This window comes from Antechinus flavipes, chromosome 5 (assembly GCF_016432865.1).
Source record: "Antechinus flavipes isolate AdamAnt ecotype Samford, QLD, Australia chromosome 5, AdamAnt_v2, whole genome shotgun sequence".
Taxonomy (NCBI): Eukaryota; Metazoa; Chordata; class Mammalia; order Dasyuromorphia; family Dasyuridae; genus Antechinus; species Antechinus flavipes.
In genome coordinates this window covers 151627230-151646799 of record NC_067402.1, presented here as the reverse complement: position 1 = coordinate 151646799, position 19570 = coordinate 151627230, and positions in this window count along the sequence as shown.

Here is a 19570-nt window from a genome sequence, read left to right as displayed (position 1 = left end):
ATAATTTTTTTTTTTAAGTGGTGTGTGACTCGGTATGTCCAAGTTTCTTCTTCAAAATGCCTGATATAAGCCATGGTCCAACAATCTGCCATGCTTCATTGTTAATGTTTGTATAAAACAGTTCAATTTCTACAAAGAATTGTGCTTCTTTTATTCATTACTTTGGATATATTTAATTTTGACAATGTATAAAACTGAATGAGAAAATCTTTCAACAGTTACTATTCCATATATGTCCTGTCTTAAACCATTCAGATTACAATTCCTTTTATGCCTTATTAGATGCCTTCCTGAGCAACTGTGACTAAAACCAACCAAAATTATCAATTGAACATTTATGTTGATTTTATTGCCTGATAATCTCACAGAGTTTCTGGATTGGTAGATATCTTTGAGCATGAAAATTTCTATATAATAATAAAGTGTCCAATTATGAATTTAGTGAGTGGGATTAAAAAGTTACTATGATTTTATAAAATAAATATTTAAAGAGATTGTAGTAAAATAGAATATTTTCTTACTTATTTTATACTTATATAACAGTATTTAAAAAAATTGTGTCCAATTTTACTGGATCTTATTATACCCAATTAGATTGTGAAATCCCTTTGGTATCAGATTTTGTACATTTGTATTTAATGAGAGTATAAGAAACTGAGAATATAGGGATATAAGCTGATATCCCTTTTATTTCCAAGATTTTTTCTTTCTAATGTAAAACTTTCAAGATGCAGAAATGGTAGTTTTTGAAAGAGAGGGAGAAATTTTACTGGAAATTTGTAGATCCCTTAACTAAGCCAGCCTCTAAGATGTTATATCAGTACTTAATATCCAAGAAAAGCAACATTAGTATTCCTGAGAGCAAAACATGACTCCTAAATGTCCCAACATTCCCTTCAAAAGTTTGCACAGACTGACTCTAATATAAGGTCCTAAATGAGTAAGACTTGAATAATGAATTAAAACAAATGAACAAATAAAAAAAACAACAACAAATAAAATCCTCCTTATGATAAGGAAAAAGACCCGCAAAACAAGAATGACTCCAAAATATCAATAAGTAAAGCATCAAAGGGCAACAGTTTGGGAAAAAAAAAATAGATGAACAGATGTAGAAAATGTTTTTGACAAAACATTATCCAATTTTTTTTAAATCACCATATAATATTAAGTGAACCTTTTCTGAATAAAGTAAGTAATATCTATCTAAAATCAAGAGTCAGCATTATATATCCTAGAGACAAAATAGAGATGTTTATTTACAATAAGATTGGGAATAAAACAAGGATATCTGCCATTATATTACTGTTTGATATAATTACAGAACTGCTAGCTACAACAATAAGAAAAAAGAAATTGAGGGAATAAGTATAAACTATAAACAAAATTAGTGCTTTTGCAGATAGAAAATGATTTATTCATAAAGCCCGAGTCAATTAAAATACTAAAATAAACAATAACTTAAAATCAAAGAATACAATACAAACCCACAAAAAGCATCAGAATTTCTCTATAGTAGCAAAATAATCCAACAGGAAAAAATAGAGAAATTCCAATTAAGTAAATAGAGATATTTAAAAGATTTGGGAGTTTATCTATCAACACACATGTAGGAATTATACAATGTTATTACAAAACACTTTATAGAAATAAAGATAGACAAATAAGTTGAGAACTCAACTGTCTCTGAATGAGCAGGACCAACAAAATTAAAAAAAAAAGATATTATCTAAATTAATTTACTTTTTCAATCCCATATCATTCAAACTAGCAAAGTATTATTTTACAGATGAGAAAAAGTAATTAAATACATATGGAGTAAGAAAAATTCAGGAATCAAGGAAAGAGGTCTATTAATACCAGACTTCAAATTGTATTACCAAGCAGTTATAATGATTTAGCACTGGTTAAAATATAGAGGTCAATCAGTAGAATAGATTAGATGTACAATACAAAAAAACACAAATAAACATAATAGCCTATTTGATGCAAATATTTAGTTTTTGGTGTGATGACTCAGAATTAAATAAAAATAGCTGTAAACACTAGAAAGCATTCTGACTCAAGTTTAGGACACCTATAGCTGGATGACTTAAAATGAACTATACTACTTATACAATTAAAAAGTCATATAATAAATAACTTAGATAAAAGAGAATTTTTCCTTTCAAATGTAAGGATAAGAGGAAAATTATGTTCAAACAAAAGAGAAAGAATCACAAAGGATAAAATGCACAATTTTGATTTAAAGAGTTTTTTTTTCCTACAAACAAAATAAGGGCTGCTAAAATTTAAAGTATACATTTAATTGGGGAAAAAGCCTTTTTTTAAAAAAAATAATTGTTTATGATTAAGACATTATTCCAAAGATATATAAGAAATTAATTCAAATACATAAGAAAAAGAGCCATTCCCAATGAATATATGGTGAAAGAATATGAACATGTAATTTTTGTAGGAAGATATCCAAATTATCAACAGCCATAAATAAAAGGTTCCAAAACAATAATACTTAGATACACACAAAATAAACAAATTTGATGTTCTATCATACACCTATCCAACAGCAAATATGACCAAAAAAAAAAAAAAGAAAAGAAAAATAAATAATTGAAGGGACTATAGAAAAAGAACTACTATTGCACTATTAATAAAATTATATTTCCAGCCATTCTGGAAAGCAATTTGGAACTATTCTCTGAAAGTAATTATGACATTTGAATGTGATGGAATATTATTGACCTATAATAAATCACAAATTGAAAAGGTTTGTGAAGCCTGGACAGATCTCTTTAAGATATTGTAGATTTAGGTTTGTACAACTAAGAGAATAAATTATGCCAAACAACAAAATTGTAAGGACCAACAACTCTTAATATCTTAAAATGTGAATGAATGACCAACAAGAGTAGAGAAATGATTATTAATAAACAATGATTTCTTCCTTTTTTCTATTATCCTTATTTAAAGACTGTCTCTGAAGACCTCACCACATCTTGCAAGGAATTTCTAAGGCAGTGGTTTTAACCTTTTGTTTTCAGTATCTTTATCCTATTAAAAATTATTGAGGATCTCTCCAAAGCATTTTTGTTTATCTGGGTTATATTTATAGACATTTACTATATTGGAAATAAAAACTATTTTTGAATTTGTAGACTTTGTAAAAGGATTTCAGAGATCCCCAGAATTCTCTAGACCATACTTTGAGAAACACTCCTCTAAGGTGAAGTTCAATTCTATAATACCCAATCTAACTTGGGTAGATATAGATGCTTTTGTTTAGCTCATTCAAGGCTTGAGGCAGTCTAATTTTAGGGATAGTCTCTGTCTTAGAGTGATGTGATGTCACTTTCAGTACCTAATTGGAGCAAACTTCACTTTGTAAATTTCATCTCTCACTAATTGTTAACTGATCAGAGTTGATTACTACTCTTAGGAATACTCCTTTTCCAAAAGGACATATAAGCCATGAGCACTCCACCATTATTGATTATTGATTTGATTTGGTCAAATGACCACTCTTTTGTTAATAAAAATGCTGGTATTATTCATAAAATGATAACTCAGAAATTATGTCTCTTGAAACTTTTAAATGTCATAAGATGGTGATATATGTGAACTTTTGACTTAGAGAAGATGGCTTTAGTAAATAGAATGAGATACATCTTATGAATTTGCTTTAATCACACACACATATTTAATACAAGGATTCTGTTTAAGTTTTTAATATTTAGGATGGTGGTTAGATGGGAAAAACTAAATGCTTGTTAATTTAAAAAGTAAGACAAAACTTTTAAAATAAAAAAGAATATTGGGAAGATAAATGGCCAATTATATGTAAGGAGAAAATTAAATAAATAATAACACTAATTTCCAAGCATCTTTACACAAAGCATGAACCATTATGTTGAATTTCAGGCAGTCTGATACTGATGTGAAGAGAGATGTGAGTAGCTATTCTACTTGTTAAGATAAATGACAAAAAAATTACCCTCAAATGACTTTTTAATGACTTGTTCACTTAAATGGAGTGGCACAAAATTCAGATCCAATAAAAGACCAACTGGTGGAAAAGTGGTACTCTTAGGAGACTTGACACAACATATGGATTATTAGCCTTTATAGTCAGTCAATAAATATTTATAATGTACTTCCTATATGCCAACCACAAAGCTAAATGCTGTAATTACAAAGAAAGGGAAAAAATAGTCCTTTATCTTTATTATTATTATTATCAAATTCTAATGAGGGTGATAATACATAAGAAGGTTATATAAAAACTATTATAATCGAATGTGTATATGTATATATACATATATGGGTATGTATGGGTATATATATATGTTCTTTATGGAAATCATCATTATCCAGCCATAATAATCTTTGTTGAGAACATCAGTAGGGAGCAAGAAGACTTTTGAAAGTGCTACTCAATAATGGATTATATTGTTATCATTTCATCTTTTATTGGAATATCTACTGTGCTTATTTATTACACCAGGGAAAACATCCTATTTGGTAGGATAAAGTTCTACCTTATGGCTTCTTTAACAGCAAGATTTCTTTCCTACATATATTGAAAATAATTTGTGACTCCCAGAAAGATGTAATAACAAAAACACCATATTCAAATTCCTTCTAATCACAATTAGGGCACAAAATAGGGAGAGGTATGCTTGCTAAAAATGACTGGCACTATGGTGATCTAGCTTAAGAATGGGTTGAACAGGGATTCTTCATGGACAGTGAGATCTTATAGACATTCTTGTGTGTGAATGATATTGTGATCAATATCCCATCAAATCCCAGAATGTTTCAGTTTCTTTAAAGAGATCTATAATCATCGAAAAAAAATTTACCATAAACATGCACCAAGGAAAAACTAAGTATATGATGAATATCTATACTCAGATTAAAATATGCATTCTTATGGATAATCTATGGAACCTCGGATGGACATTATAAATTGACAATGGACTGCAGCCAAAAATAAACAGGAAAGGAGTTGCCTGTATTGCTTTTGTGGAATTGCAAGATTTCTTTAATGATCCAAAACTATCCATGAAAGCAAAGCCCATCTTTTCAAATCCAACATTCCACGTTGGCAATTGTATGACAGAAAAACAAAAAAACAAACAAAAAGAAAAAACAACATAGATTATAATGATTTCTAAAGATTTTTTAAAGAGAATCAAAAAGTAATGGGTGCAACATCATGATCTCCAAAGAATAATCAAAGCTAAAAAGATCAAGGATAGCAAGAAAGGATGAACTGATCATGTTTTAAGAACAAGAAATAGTAGTAGAGTGCTCCCCTGAATTGACAGAAGAAAGTGAGGAAGGCTTACAACAATGCAGTTAACCCTTTGATGAAAGAAAACATCAGGCTAGGCTTGCATGGTTTGCTACCTCTAAGTGAGGGAGAGGGGAATTGGAGGAAGGACCTTTAAGATTACAAAACCATTTGAATATTTTCCTCTAAAGTACTAAATTCACTTATTCTTTCAAGATAAAAGATTATTAGTTGAATTAGCTGCCTTCTAAATTTTAGCACTCTGAAAAAAAAATTACATCATTCATCCCAGTTATAGTTTAAGTTATGGAAGAAAAAAATACAATTCTTTTTCTTTAAAAGTTCCCCTATATTAAAAAAAATGTGATGACAAAATCATATATTATACAAATTAAATGTGTCTATTATCACCAATGTGAATATGTATAACTGATATTAAAACTGTATACTATAATATATGCATATGTGCATGCATGTTGTATATAAACATGAATTGTTTATATATATTAAGAGTATATGCTTAATCAACAGTCTAGTTTGGGCTCCTAAATTAGCTATGGTAAATTTCATAAGTTCTTAGTTTCTGAGTTATGTTAAATTTGACTTTTGGTAACAGGCAGTTAGAAGATCTGATCCTCAAATAAAAGAAAAACATTTTCTTTTCTCCCACCCACATTCACCCCATAAAATGATGTTTTTGCAATGTTTGAATAGCACCTTTCTCAGGACTATTATGTTGCCATGCATAAAGCACTATTGAAGAGTAGTAGCATTATTACAAAGACATTTTGAATTGGTTATTCTATGTTGCACTTTTTTTCCTAGAGAAAATTTTGCATAATACAGGGTGAAGTTTATTCTTTAACATATTTTCTTTAATTTTTCATATATGTATATGGACACATAGACACTGTTGCTGTTGTTAAATTAGTCATGTCCAACTTTTCATGATCTCAGTTTTATGGGGGTTTCTGGGCCAAAATACTGTTGTGGTTCACCATTTTCTTCTCCAGTTTTCCCATTTACAGTTAAGGAAACAGGCAGATGTTTAAGTGGCTTATCCAGTATCATATAGCTAGTAAGTGTCTGAGATTGAATTTGGGCTCAGATTTTTCTTATTCTAGATTGATAGTATTATCTATCTGCCCTTTGTGCAGAGATTAACTATATCTACATAGGTATGTCTATAAATAAGCATATCTATCTATTCATCTCTATTTATAGATTTATCTTCATGCTTACATAAACTTGTCATCCAAAATAATGTATATAAAGAACAAGGACTTCTTTAACATGAATACATGCACATATGTTGTACATTCTTATTTACATACATGAATATATGTATGCATATATACAACTATCAAAAGAGACACTGATTACTTGAGCTGTAGCAACTAAGATAATCTTAGAGTTGAATAAAAGCATTTTATTTCACAACATAGTAAGCACTGGAAATACAAAGAAAGGGGGAAAAAATTCCTGGCCTCAGGGAGCATACATTCTATTGGGAGGAAACAATACATAAATTACTAGAGACAAATAAGACAGATACAGATAGATGAAAGATAACCTGGAAGGAAAAGACATTTGCAGTCTAACAAACTGGGAAATTTCATCTACAGAAGACAGGATTTGGGTTGAATTTGAAGGAAGCCATAGAAACATTATTTGCAAGGAATGACAAGAAGGCCACAAAAAAAGCATAAATGTTAGGAAAACAGGGAAAGTAGGAAAAATTCTATCTCTCTAATATTTCTCTAGTCTTCTATCTATTCTCTTATCTCTACTCATAACACAAGCACCACAGTCACTCTGGTTGACATCCTTACCTTTCATCTCAACTCTTGCAAGACTTTTCCTCACACCATGGCATCCTGCCTTGACATATTAAATCTTATATTTCTAGTGTCATTATAAATTGTTCTCCCTCACACATTACATTTCACCAAATTGGCTTATTTGCTTTTGCCTAGACATAATATTCATTTTCCCATCTCTGTGCATTTTTTACAAGCTACCCTAATGCCTGTAATGTCCTCCTTCCTCCAACCAGCCTCTTAAAATCCTTAGTTAATTTTAAGTTTTAGCTCATGAGCCACATCATACATACCTCTCATGATATTCTATGTATTCATATATGTGTATGTGTAGGTATGTATGCATACATATTTGTTTCCTGAGCTAGAATAAAAATTTCTAGAGAGTATGTATTTTATTTTGTCTTTCTATTCCCAGTGTAGTTCCTAGCACAGATCAAAGCTTAAATAAATGCTTGATGCATTGTTTCAAAAGGAACTTTAGATTTCTATGTGAAGATAAATTGGAGGGATTAAGAATGTTTAAGCTGAATAGAGAGAGGAGAGAGAGAAGAAGTAAGGAGAGAAAGGAGAAAGAGAAGAGACAAAAGGAGAGAAGATTAAGCTGTAATATAAATAATTATTTTCAAATAATTCAAAGGCTGTCATATTAATGAGAGTTCCATTTAGTTCCACAGAACAATGCATGTAGCAATATATGGAAGTTAAAAAAGATGACAATTTAGACTGATGCAAGGAAAAAAGTTCTTAACAATTAGGCTTAACCCGAGAATGGAACAGCCTTCCTTATAAAACAATGCATGTCCTTTGACTGGGAGTTTTCAAGCAAATGCTGGATGACAATTTGTTGAGATATGAAAAATGGAATTCCTGTTCAGGTACAGGTTGAACTAGATGGCCAGTAATTCCTTCCAAATCTGAAATTCTCTGATTCATTGTCTTCTAAAAATGCCAAAATGCTTTTCTACTCCCTTGTTTTCCAATACTCCAAAGGTTCCTGGACTCTATTTTTGACTCATTTGAGGGTCAAAAATATCCTTTAGAGGCAAATAATTTAAATGTCTAGCTTTTCTAAGTGTGCAATAATTGCTATTGTTCTGAAAAAACATAGATTGTATAAGTTCTCTTCTCAGGTATTTGGATAAATGTGTCTTTTTAATCAAGGCAACATAAAAATGAACCTTGAAAAAAATAAACAAGTTTTGCCATTGTGGGCTGCTTGGGAGAAGATATAGACTCAAAAATGAAAGAAGTAGGTAGAGGGAAATGAGAAATTTAACTGAAGATTGAGTAAAGGACTTATTTCTGGGAAAGAAGAAAAAATATGATGGTTGACTTGTTTTACATATAGATAAAATTGTCAGTTGTTGAAATATATAGTAAAAATCCTTCAAATATTTTCTTTTACCTATTGCTCATTGGTGAAATTCACTTAAGAGATTAAATATTTTATTTCACAAATAATTTAAGTGAAAATATTCCTTGAAAAGTTAAATTTGGAATCAGATTCACATTTATGTGTAAATGACTGACAAATGACGCTTCTTAGTGAGTGAGATGAAGGTATCTATCAAGATTCCCTAGAATGGAAAAATACCCTGGGAAGAAGGCTTAAAACCATAAAAACAAAAGTCACCTACTATACATTTGCTGAGCCCTTTTAGATCCTAATCCTGGAAATAATATTGGCAGCAAAAGTTTATAATTAAGAAAATGTAGATTATTAGGTAAATTTGGTTATTTCAAAGGGGAAGAGGGGGAAGGAGGGAAGGCTTTGAAGTCATGTAAGTGACAAAATGGAGGATTAGAGTGTTAGGACCAAGATTGTAGAGTAGAAGCAACAACCCAGATGAAGTCTCCCATCATTTCCCTCTAAATAGCCTTAAAATTATAACTCAAATTAAATTTTGGAACAAGGTTAACAAAAGTCAGGATAAAACATTTTCCCAGACTGAGAAAAGCTACAAAGGCAGTAGAAGAAGTCTGTGACAACAGAGTAGCTGATGGCCAAGAGTATATGATAGTAGCAAAGGCAGTGGGGTCTTTTCCATCCCAAATATATTGCTATTGCCCTGAATCACCAGATTGTTGAGAAGAGACAAGTCTATCACATTTGATCATCATATAATTTTGCTGTTACTGTGAATAATCTTCTCTTGGTTCTGCTAATTTCATGCAGCATCAGTTCATGTAAATTATTCTAGGTTTTTTTTTTTTTTTTAAATCAACCTACTCATCATTTCATAGAGTAGTAATATTCCATGACATCCATATACCATAATTTATTCAGCCATTTCCCAATGGAATTTCCAATTCCTTGGCATGAGAAAGAGCTGCAGGGCTGAACATTAACATAAATTTCAGTCAAAAATATAAGTTAAAAAATGAACAAACAACAATAGCAACAACAATTACAAAAGAGCAACCATAAAAAGCTACTACAAAGGAAAGGAAGATCAGGAAATAAACTCAGGAGACAATAATGTGAAAGCAGTCACAAGAAAAGCCTCAAAAAATTTTGCAAAGTGGACATTAACCAAAAAGAGTTCTTGGACTAGATATAGAAAGAAAAAAAGAATGACAAAGGAAAAATTGAGGAAAAAATTAGTGATGCAAGAAAATTATAGGAAAAGAATTAACGGCTTGGTAAAAACAGGACAAAAATGATGAAGGAAATATACTTAAAAAAAACCAGAATTGGCTAATGATAAAAAAAGGTTAAAAATAAAACTGAAGAACATTTTACAAAGTAGAAATGATCAAATGGAAAAGGAGATACAAAAGCATATTGAAGAAAATAATTACTTATTGAAGAGAAGCATAAAAAGGAAAATATAAAAAAGTAATCATAAGATGCCCCATATAAGTTAAAAAAATGAGGCAACGTAATCTCTGCTTGTGATGATTTACTTGGAAATCACAGGGAAATGGCAAATATTTTAATTACAAATTTGTAAATTACAAAGTAAATTTTCAAGACTCAAGAACATTTTATATAATTAAAAAACAGAAAAAATAAATATAATTCTCAATCCAAATAAATTCAAAATACAAATATTAAATCCAAAAAAATTAAATTATCTCCCAAAACATACAAAAGACTTGTATAAATTATATTACAAAGTTCTTTTGTATTATTATTAGTATTATATCTTTTTATTTACAAGATATATGCATGGCTAATTTTTCAGCATTGACAATTGCAAAACCTTTTGTTCCAATTTTTCCTCTCCTTCCCTCTGCCTCCTCCCCCAGATAGCAGGTTGACTGATATATGTTAAATACGTTAAAATATAAGCTAAATATAATATATGTATACATGTCTATACAATTATTTTGCTGTACAAAAAAATCAGACTTTGAAATAGTGTACAATTAACCTGTGAAGCAAATCAAAAATGTAGGCAGACGAAAATAGAGGGATTGGGAATTCTATGTAGTGGTTCATACTCATTTCCCAGAGTTCTTTCTCTGGGTGTAGCTGGTTCAGTTCATTACTGCTGTATTGGAACTGATTTGGTTCATTTTGTTGTTGAAGAGGGCCACATCCATCAGAATTGATCATCATATAGTATTGTTGTTGAAGTATATAATGATCTCCTGATCCTGTTCATTTCACTCAGCGTCAGTTCCCGTAAGTCTCTCCAGGCTTTTCTGAAAACATCATGCTGGTCATTTCTTACAGAACAATAATATTCCATAATATTCATTTACCACAATTTATTCATCCATTGTCCAATTGATGGGCATCCACTCAGTTTCCAGTTTCTGGCCACTACAAAGAGGGTTGCCAAAAACATTCTTGCACATAGAGGCCCCTTTCCCTTCTTTAAGATCTCTTTGGGATATAAACCCAGTAGTAACACTGCTGGATTAAAGGGTATCAAAAGGCACAGTGTGATAACTTTTTGAGCATAGTTCCAAATCATTCTCCAGAATGGCTGGATGTATTCACAATTCCATCTACAATGTATCAGTGTCCCAGTTTTCCCACATCCCCTCCATTCTGAATTATCTTTTCCTATCATTCTAGCCAATCTGACAGGTGTGTAGTGGTATCTCAGAGCTGTCTTAATTTGCATTTCTCTGATTAATAATGATTTGGAGCATCTTTTCATACGGCTAGAAATAGTTTCAATTTCTTTGTCTGAGAATCATCTGTTCATAGCCTTTGACCATTTATCAATTGGAGAATGGCTTGATTTCTTATAAATTAGAGTCAATTCTCTCTATATTTTAAAAATCTGGCCTTTATCAGAACCTTTGACTATAAAAATTATTTCCCAGTTTATTGCTTCCCTTCTAATCTTGTCTGCATTAGTTTTGTTCGTATAAAAACTTTTCAATTTGATATAATCAAAATTTTCTATTTTTGTGATCAATAATGATTTCTAGTTCTCCTTTGGTCATACATTCCTTCCTCTTCCACAGGTCTGAGAGGTAAACTATCCTATGATCGTCGAATTTATTTATAATCTCATTTTTTATGCCTAAGTCATGAACCTATTTTGACCTTATCTTGGCATGTTAAGTGTGGGTCAATGCCTAGTTTCTGCCATACTAATTTCCAATTTTCCCAACAGTTTTTGTCAATGAGTTCTTCTCCCAAAACCTGGGGTCTTTGTGTTTGTCAAACACTAGCTTAATAATCTAATAATCAATAATTATTGACTATTTTGTCCTTTGAACCTAACCTATTCCAATGATCAACTAGTCTATTTCTTGGCCAATACCAAATGGTTTTGGTAACTGCTGCTTTATAATATAATTTTAGATCTGGTACAGCTAGGCCACCTTCATTTGATTTTTTTTTTTCATTAGTTTCCTTGAAATTCTTGACCTTTTGTTTTTCCATATGAACTTTGTTGTTATTTTTTCTAGGTCATTATAATAGTTTTTTGGGAGTCTGATTGTTATAGCACTAAATTAAATAGATTAGTTTGGGTAGTATTGCCATCTTTATTGTATTTGCTTGCCCTATCCAAGGCCATTTACTATTGTTCCAATTGGTTACACCTGACTTTATTTGTGTGGAAAGTGTTTTGTAGTTTTGCTTATAGAATTCTTGATCTTCCCTTGGCAGATAGATTCCTAAATATTTTATATCATCAGTAGTTACTTTAAATGGAATTTCTCTTTGTAATTCTAACTATTGGATTTTGTTAGTGATATATGAGAATGCTGATAACTTATGTGGGTTTATTTTGTATCCTGCAACTTTGCCAAAGGTGTGGATTATTTCTAGTAGCTTTTTAGTAGAATCTCTGGGGTTCTCTAAGTATACCATCATATCATCATCAAAGAGTGATAATTTGGTTTCCTCATTACCTACTCTAATTCCTTTAATCTCTTTCTCAACTCTTATTGCCAAAGTTAGTATTAGTAATACAATATTGAATAGTAATGGTGTTAGTGGGCAAAATTATTTCACTCCTAATCTTACTGGAAAGGGTTCTAGTTTATCCCCATTACATATGATGCTTACTGATGATTTTAAATAGATGCTATGGATTAGTTTAAGGAAAAGTCCAGTTATTCCTATACTCTCAAGTGTTTTTAATAGGAATGGATATATGATTTTATTAAATGCTTTTTCTGCATCTATTGAGATGATCATATGGTTTTTGCTAATTTGGTTATTGATATGGTCAAATATACTAATAGTTTTTCTAATATTGAACCAGCCCTACATTCCTGGTATAAATCCTACTTGGTCATGGTGTATTATCATGGGGATGATTTTCTGTAGTCTTTTTGCTAATATCTTATTTAAGATTTTAGCATCAATATTCATTAGGGAGATTGGTCTATAATTTTCTTTCTCTGTTTTCAACCTACCTGGTTTAGGTATCAGTACCATGTCTGTGTCATAAAAAGAAGTTGGTAGGACTCCTTTATTCCCTGTTTTTCAAACAGTTTCTATAGCATTGTGACTAATTGTTCTTTAAATGTTTGGTAGAATTCATATGTAAATCCATCTGATCCTGGGAATTTTTTCTTAGGGAGTTGATTAATAGCTTGTTCTATTTCTTTTTCTGAAATGGGACTATTTAAGCAATTTACTTCCTCCTCTGTTAATCTGGGAAGTCTATATTTTTGGAGGTAGTCATTCATTTCACTTAGATTGTCGAATTTATTGTCATAAAGTTGGGCAAAGTAACTCCTTACTATTGCTCTAATTTCCTCTTTATTGGTGGAAAGTTCACCCCTTTTCATTTTTAAGACTAACAATTTAATTTTCCTCTTTCCTTTTTCTAATCAGATTTACCAAAGGTTTATCTATTTTATTGTTTTTTTTTTCATAAAATCAACTCTTAGTTTTATTTATTAATTCAACAGGTTTTTTTTTTAACTTTCAATATTACAAATTTCTCCTTTTAATTTTAAATTTTCAAGTTTAGTAGTTGGTTGGGGTTTTTAATTTGATCTTTTTCTAGCTTTTTAAGTTGCAAGCCCAGTTCATTGATCTTCTCTTCCTCTTTTTTATTCAAGTAAGCCTCTAAAGATATAAAATTTCCCCTTATTACCACTTTGGCTGCACTCCACAAATTTTGGTATGATGTCTCATCATTGAAATTATCTTGGGTCAAATTATTAATTGTCTCTATAATTTGCTGTTTTATCCAATCATTCTTTAAGATGAGATTATTTAGTTTCCAATTACTTTTTGGTCTATTTACCTCTAACTTTTTGTTGAATATAGTTTTTATTGCATCATGATCTGAAAAAAAAGCATTTACTATTTCTGCCTTCCTGCATTTAATTTTGAGGTCTTTACATCCTAATATATGGTCAATTTTTATATAGGTTCCATGAACTGCTGAGAAGAAAGTATACTCCTTACTGTCACCATCCAGTTTTCTCCAAAGATCTATCATACCTAATTTTTCTAATATTCTATTTACCTCTTTAATTTCTTTCTTATTTATTTTGTGGTTTGATTTCTCTAATTCTGAGAGTGCAAGGTTGAAATCTCTCACTATTATAGGCTTGCTGTCTATTTCTTCTTGCAACTCTCTAAACTTCTCCTTTAGGAAATTAGATGCTATATCACTTGGTGCATGTATGTTTAGTATTGATATTGTTTCATTGTCTATGCTACCCTTTAGCAAGATATAGTTTCCTTCCTTATCTCTTTTAATTAGATCAATTTTTGCTTTTGCTTGATCTGAGATAAGGATGGCTACCCCTGCTTTTTTTACTTTACTGGAAGCATAATAGATTCTGCTCCTGCCTTTTACCTTTACTCTGTATGTATCTCCCTGCTTTAAATGTGTTTCCTGTAAACAACATATTATAGGGTTCTGACTTTTGATCCAGTCTGCTATCTGCTTCTGCTTTATGGGAGAGTTCATTCCATTCACATTTATGGTTAAAATTACTAATGATGGGATCAATACAGAGAGGCTTAGAGAGACTTACATGAACTGATGCTAAGTGAAATGAGCAAAACTAGGAGATCATTATATACTTCAACAATGATACTGTATGAAGATGTATTCTGATGGAAGTGGATTTCTTTGACAAAGAGAAGATCTAACTCAGTTTCAATTGATCAATGATGGACAGAAGCAGCTACATCCAAAGAAAGAACACAGGGAAATGAATGTAAACTGTTTGCATTTTTGTTTTTCTTCCTGGGTTATTTCTATCTTCTGAATCCAATTCTCCCTGTTCAACAAGAGAACTGTTCGGTTCTGCACACATATATTGTATCTATGATATACTGTGACATATTTAACATATATAGGACTGTTTGCCATCTAGGGGAAAGGATGAAGGGAGAGAGGGGAAAAATCGGAACAGAAGTGAGTACGAGGGATAATGTTGTAAATTTTTAAATTAGGTAAAGTTAGGTAAAAATTGAAACAGAAGTGAATGCGAGGGATGATGTTGTAAAAAATTACCCTGGCAGGTATTGTCAATAAAAAGTTATTATAATAAAAAAAAATTACTAATGCTGTATTTCCTGCCATCTTATTATCCCCAGATTATGCTTTTCTTTTTCTTGCCCCCCTCTTACCTCTTTTTCCAGTATTAAACTTATAGGTACCACCTGCCTCACACAGGCCTCCCTCATTAGAATCCCTCCCACCCCGTTTGAATCCCTTCCCCTTTCTTGTACCTTTCCCTTATTATTCTTTTCCTTTTCCTCTTTCCTGTACTTTTCCCTTATTACTCTTTTCCTTTTCCCTTTTCCTATCCCACTTTTAATGAGGTGAGAGAAGCTTTTCTGTACACCAAATATGTCAATTATTTTCTCTTTGAGCCAACTCTGAGGAGAGTAAGATTCACACAATGTTCCTCCCTCTCTCTAAATTCCCTCAGATTAGATTTCTTTTGTCTCTTTGTGGAATGCACTTTCCCTCTTTTTATTCCCTTTTCCCCCTTTTTCTGACACTATCCCTTTTCTATTTCTACTTCCCTTTTTTATATTATATCAGTAAAATCAAATTATGACATATAATCTTTATGTATGTCCATTACAGAAATACAATTCTCAAGAGTTCTTTTTATCTTTTTCTGCTTCTCTTAAGTTCTTTGGTTGGAGATCAAATTTTTTGTTTAGCTCTGATTTTTTCATTAGAAACAAATGTAATCTGCCTGTTTCATTAAATGTCCATCTTCTTCCCTGGAAGAAAATTCTCAGCGTAGCCTGGGTAGTTTATTCTTGGCTGCATTCCAAGTTCTTTTGCCTTTTGGAATATCAGATTCCAGGCCCTTCAATCTTTTAACATGGAAGCAGCTAAATCTTGAGTGATCCTTATTGTGGCTCCTCAGTATTTGAATTTTTTTTTTTCTGACTTCTTGTAATATTTTTTCCTTAGTCTGATACTTCTGAAATTTAGCCACAATATTCCTTGGAGGTTTTATTTTAGGGTCTTTTTTCAGAAGGTGTTCAATGAATTCTTTCAATGCCTATTTTACCTTCTGATTCTATTACATCTGGGCAGTTCTCTTTGATGTTTTATGGTAAAATAATATCTAGGCTCTTCTTTTTATCTTAATTTTCAGGACATCCAATAATCCTCAGATTATCTCTTTTAGAGCTATTTTCCAGGTCTGCTGCTTTTCCAAGTAGATATTTAACATTTTTTTTCTAATTTATCTTTTTTTTTTTTTTTTTTGGTTTTGCTTGACTGATTCTTGATGTCTCAATGAATCATTCATTTCTATTTGTTCAGTTCTGATTTTTAATGTTATTTTCTTCATTAGCTTTTTAAAGTTCTTTTTTTTATATGTCCAATTGAGTTTTTAAATGAGTTGTTTTGCTCTATGTAATTTTTTTTTTCATTTTACTATTTTTTTTAAACTAAATTATTTTCTTTTTCCAATTCACAAATCCTATTTTCTTGGGAATTCTTTACCTTTTCCATTTCACAAATTCTGTTTCCCTGCATTTCCTGGGAGTTCTTTACCTTTTCCAATTCACATTTCAGGAAGTTGTTACTCTCTTGCACAGCTTCTCTTCCCTTTCCCCATTTTCCTTCTAGCTCTCTTTTAAGATTTTTTATAGTTTCTTCTAGGAGAGCCTTGTGTGATGGAGACTAAGTTACATTCCCCTATTGTGGTTTTGTCTTGAGACTGTCTGCTATTGGTCTCCTCAGGGTTGAAAACCTGCTCTCTTTCTGTATAGATGCTATCAATCATCCCTTTGGCTTTTTTACTCATTTTTTTAAGACCCCTTATGATCTGCCTTCAGGGCAAGGAGGTTACTAGCTTCTTCTGCAGAACAACTATAGGTATATGGACAGTAACTATCCTGCCAATGGGCTGCAAAGAGCAGCTGAGCCATAGTAGTGCCCTGTGAAGAGCCCTGCTGTGGGGATTAGTGACTGCCCTGGAGCTAGAGGCTAAGCAGAAAAAGTGTCACTGCTCCAGGCAAAAGCCCACTGTGGGGCTGTAGGTATTAGCAGTTGCCCTGTGAATAGCCCTGCACTGCCCTGGGGAGCACAGTTGTCCTACAGAAGTTCTATTGCCTCACATAAAGCCCTTCTTCCCCCTTACGCCCCCTCCCCCCCACCTTGTGCAGATTATAGGCTGCCCCGGGCTGTACCCCTCTGCCATGTAGATTTGTGACTGCCCCAGGCAAAAGCCCTGAGCCGTGGTCTGTGCTGAGTCACTCACTTCCAGTTTTGGGGTAGGTATAAGCTAGACCCTCTTAACTTCTGGCATTTTTTAGAGTACCCTCTACTTTTAGCCTTAATTTCTTTGCTAGTCTACTGCTTTGCAACCAAAGCAAAGCAGCCAACCTATGATAGAGTCCACCCTGTAAATTTCCCAGCCATGCAGACTGCCCCCAATCCCAGTCCACTCTGTTTGCTAGCCTCTCCTATCTCCCTGTTTGTGGTGGTCTGCTCCTGCCAGTTCAGGACAAACCTGTTCTGGGAGATCTTCCAGATTATCTTCAGCTGGTTAGTTGTTGTACTTCCAATCTTCATAAATTTTACCAGTCAAGCGCTATTTTTGAGGCTGGATTTAATAATTAGTAGTGAGGGTATGAGAGTAGCTTAGAAAGTCGGGTGTGCCTTCTCTACCATCTTGGTTCTGCTCTTACAAAGTGCTTTTTAAAAGAATAATTTAAATAGTTGGAGGAATTTTTGATTCTATAACTAAGCCATGCCAATAAAAATGATAATTTTATCAAAATCAGTTTATGCATTCAATGCTATACCAGTCAAATTAATAAAGATACTTTATAGAACTTAAAAAAGTGAATTAAAAAATCTTTGGGAAAAACAAACAAACAAACAAAAAGGTAATATCAAGGGAAATAATAACATAATGTCAAAAATGTTCGCACTATTTGAACCAGAATTATTGAGTCCAATGGCCCAAGGGAAACCATAAGAAAATTTCCTGTATACACTAAAATATTTATAGCAAGGCTTTTTGAATTGAATTGAAAGTGGATGTCCATCAATTGAAGAATGATTAAACAAATTATAGCAAATTATGTAATTTAATATTGCTATTATAAGAACTTCTGAGTCTGCAAAATACAGAAAAGCAAGGAGAGTTCTTTGAGCTAGTGTCAAATTAAATAGCAGAGGGAAGGAAACAATATACACAGTAACTCCAACAATGGAAATAGAAATAATGAGACACCAATAATTCAAAAGTAAATATTAAAAAATTATAATCAAACAAAACTCAAAATGAAGATATGTAAGAAGACAGCCTCAATCTACTGCTTTGTGGAGATGGGACATCCACACTATTACACATTGTATATTTTTTCAGACTTTTCAAAATGCTGATCAATTAAGTTGATTTTTTTCCTCTTTTAAAAAAAATGTATTTGTCATATTGGAAGGGTAGGGGAAGATATATGGGACATTATGGTGATGGTACCTAAAAAAAAAAGAAAAGAAAATATCAAAAATAAAATTAAAAATAAAAATTTTAAAAGCCCAACACAATTAGGAATACTTCTAATACTAACAGGTGTGTGTTATATGTGACCTCAATGATTATAAGCATGTTCTTCCACATTTCATATTACAACCTATCCATGAGATTGTCTTCTGTGCTTTATAAGTTTACAGCAATGGGGTCACTCAACATGCTAAGTCTTCTTTAAATTTGTTTTCCATGTCTCTTTTAATATTTATAACTTAAGATAAATGTCATTATTATCAATATTTACTTTTGAGAAAACTGAGGCTGAGAAGTTAAGTGATCAATGTCACACAGATAAGATAGTAAGGCAAGAAGATACTCTTGAACTATAAGAGTTCAACATATGTTACAGTCTTCTTAATAATAAATCATTATATATCATTAAAAAGAGCATTCAGGTCATCACTGTAGTTTTTTATTTTATGGCTAATAAGAATTTCCTGCAAAGTAAAAAGGGTGATAGACAAAATACTCCATTGGTCCCCTCATGCTATCCAGAAAAAAGTGAGGATAATTTCCAGCATTTTTGTGGTAAATATATTATAACATGGAAAAGAGTCATAATATTGAAACTATTTATTATCCCAGATTCTATACATACACACACACACAAAAAAAAAAAAAAATCTGGAAGAAGCCATATCTCATCCAGATAAGAATATCCTTTTGAAAATTTAGAGTTTCATGCTTTCTTTTTCACTAACTTATCAGTCTGTATCATCTCTCTTTCTCTCAATATCTCCTCTTCTCACATTCTCCCTCTTCTCTCCCCTTTCCCTTTCTCCAATGCTGGCTTTTTATTTAAAATATCCATAACTAAAATAATAACAAGTTTCTCTTTCTTCAAGATTGTGTGAAATAAAAAAAAAAGGAAAAGGAAAATAGTAATAAGGGAAGTGTACAAGAAAGGGGAAGGGATTCAAACGGGGTGAAGGGATTCTAAAGAGGGAGAGCTACATGATGCATGTGGTGCCCATAAGTTTAATAATGGGGAAGGGGAGGAGAGGAAGGTAAGATGGCAGGAAATAGAGAATTAGTAATTTTAACCATAAAT